Source organism: Equus quagga, chromosome 17 (genome assembly GCF_021613505.1).
Source record: "Equus quagga isolate Etosha38 chromosome 17, UCLA_HA_Equagga_1.0, whole genome shotgun sequence".
NCBI classification, from domain to species: Eukaryota; Metazoa; Chordata; class Mammalia; order Perissodactyla; family Equidae; genus Equus; species Equus quagga.
The window spans coordinates 50,971,809-50,975,050 of NC_060283.1; positions in this window are offsets into that span (position 1 = coordinate 50,971,809).

Here is a 3,242-nt window from a genome sequence, read left to right on the forward strand (position 1 = left end):
GTAGGTCCACACCTGGGAACCAAACCCTGGCCACTGAAGCAGAGCACACCAAAATTAACCAGTAGGCCATGGGGCCAGCCCTCCATTATCATTTTTGCATGTTGCTAGATTTGCTTATTTCGTCTGGGAATTTTACACCTACATTCACAGGAGTTTGGCCCCAGGTTTCTTTTCTTGTAATATCCTTTATGGGTTTTGGTGTCTGGCTTATACCACTTCAGAAGTGAATTGGGATCTGTTCCTTTTCTAAAACTCTGGAAGTTTATTAAAGATTGATGAAAGATACGAGTGATGTCCCTTACTCCATTTCTAACACTGTTGACACACACTCTTTTTTTTCTGATCAGTCTACTAAGGTTTATCAAATTTTTTTTAGGTTTTCAAAGGAATGACTTTTGGCTTCATCGATTTTTTTTACATTTGTTTTCTATTTCATTGACTTTTGCTTGCTTGCTTTTTTTTTTTTGTATTCTTCTTTCTGTTTTTTGAATTTGCTTTTCTTTCCCAGTTTCTTGACATGAAAATTTAGATTACTGACTTCAGCCTTATGTTTTGTAATGTGAATTTAAGGTAATGCATATTTCTCTTTTATGTATGGCTTTACCTCTATACCACAGGTTTTGATATGGCACACCTGCATTATCATTCAATTAAAATTTATTTCTAATTTCCTGTGATTTCTTCTGTAACCCATGAGTTATTTAGAACTGCATGGCTTGTTTCTTAAACAGGGACTTTCCAGTTTTCTTTTTCCTAGCTTAATCCCACTGTGTTATAGAACATTCTATTCTAATTTTTCGAAACGTTTTGAGGCTTGCTTGCTGGTCCAGCTGTGATCACCTTTGGTAAATGCTTCCCGTGTGGTTAAAAAGAATATGCATACTGTTGGTTTAGGGCACAGTGTTCTATGTCAGTTACGCTAGGTTTGTTAATTGTGTTGTTCAACTTATCTGTTACATCTGCTTCTGAAATAAATGTATTAGAACATTTTTTAAAAAATTAAATTCCACAACATTCAGAAAAGAAATCTCATTTCATTCTATGGTTTCCTATTCCAAATATTTTCCTTAGGCTTTTGGATAGCAATAGCTTTGTGTATCTCCCTGCCTTTCCCAGCTTTTGAGCCACAGGAATAGTGAGCAAGGGAGTCATATACACAGAAGGATAGTAAGGAAGGCAGGCTCTGAAGGCTACCAATGTCTGTCCTTGCCCTGCTCCACCAGTGAAACAGTCACACGCTCTCTAAAGCCTTGCAAAAAAGAAGCTGGAAGCAGAGCTTGGCTCTGTCCCACTGAGAGCCCAGAATAGGCCTGGAAACAGCTCTGGAGAGGTGCTCCTCTAAGTCTTAAACCCCAGAAGGAAACGAATATTAAAGTCTGTGATAAAATGTTTCAAATATTACGTCTTCACTTACAGAAGTCTCTCCTACACCAGTACTAAGGTCTGGCCACTAGAGCCAGCAGTGAGATTCTGTCCCAGGAAGAGACACCTTACCAGATAAAGGGCACCATCCCAGCCTCCCAAACAGCTTTTATACATCAGCAAGACTCTCTCAAAGGACCTATCCACAAAGGAACCATCTTGGCAGGGCAGTGTGCTTGTGTAGGTGGACAAAGGGTAGAGGCACTGTAGATAAGGATCACCTGACCAAAGTGCCTAGATAGCTCTATCTTGACAAAATAAACTCTCCAGTTTAAAGGAAAAATTATTTTTATAAAAACAGAAGCATGTTTTATTTCAATCCTATTGAGGGAGTAAGAGGGATGAAAACACAAAATGAGGGGAGGGGTCTCTTTATAAACACACACATCAGGATCAACTACAAGGAGTAACACCCATTTCCACCCCTCCCCACAACTCCTATGTGGGGTTCAAGGCTAGCTGAGAACAGATGGAACAAGAATTAAGACACTATTGGCACAGTAACATGGCCAATGCACCGAAAAGATGGAGAGAGAATTTCCCAGGGAGCAAGGCCCTGGGCCTCAGCTGCTTCCCCAGTGGAGGGGGAATGAGAAAACTTTGGCTCAGCAGGAAGGTGGTTGGCAAAAATCAGGGTTACCCTAGCTGGACTCTGCAGATCACAAACTGTGGGCAGAAGGGAGTCAAGAGTCTATCCGGTCCATGCTGTTCTCTGCCTTCTCCAAGACCTCTTCTCTTCAGGTCTGAGATCACTGAGAGCTGGCCTGCTTCTCCTCTTCATTTTGGAAGGCAGGGGAATAAGTGCTTATTCCACCCTTCCTAAATCTAGGCTACCTAATTACCACTCTCTGGGCTCTAAAGAGACAGAAGCCAACTAACAAGGCCGGCTCCCTTTATGAAAGTCGGCTTGAAAGAGCCCTTGTGTTGGCAAAACTGCCTCAGCAAAGGTTTTTCCGAGCCTGCCCCTCCCCAAACTTGTTCAGAGACGCCTTCATCTGTGTGAGATGTGGACATGAAATACTGCGTCTCTCTCTAGAGTTGCATTAACAATCTCATCTTTGACTGGAGATAGGGATGAGAGAGAGAACAGGTGTCAGCAGGGGGAATGACTGGGTGGAAGCAAGGCAGTTTACATCGGGTTACAGATTCAACGCTCTGGACTGGGAACAGAGTCATCCAAAGCTCCAGAGAAGGAAGGGGGATTCTCTGACACCATTTGAACAAGTGGAAAATATTTTAGTGGCAACCCTGTAATTCCCATAGACGAAGAGGGAATGTGTAAAAAAAAAGGTGAGGGGAGACTAGTGAGCAAGCAGAGTCCAGCCCTCCATCTTACATCTGAGTAAAATTAACTCATTCAGCTAATACTGCTTCAAGTACAATCATGAAGACAGATGGAGCTGCAGAAATTCACACTAAAGCAAAGAATAGGATCAAGTAGCCTACCATCTTAATCCCAGGCACCTCCCTTTTAAAAGTCATCCAGGAAAAATCTTTGAGAATTTGAATAGAAGGTGAGGTCACCACCGCCTCTCCTCCCCCAGTGCAATACCCTTCCAGGACAGCCTGATGAAGTAAGACGTCTGTTTTAAGTTTAATAGGAGGGAAGTGAAAAGGGAAAAGCACTGAGATTTGGAAAAGCTAGCAGCTAAAGCCAGAAACAAGGTTAAGGTCCTTGTGGCATCCAGACCTGGGGGCAGAAGAATGGGAAAGGGAGAGGAAATAGGCGGTGGCTTCCTGCTGTCCTTTGGCTTTTTATCTCTCCTCTATCTCCCATTCCTCCCAAAGCTCATGCAGCTATTGGCCTGCTGGAGGGGATG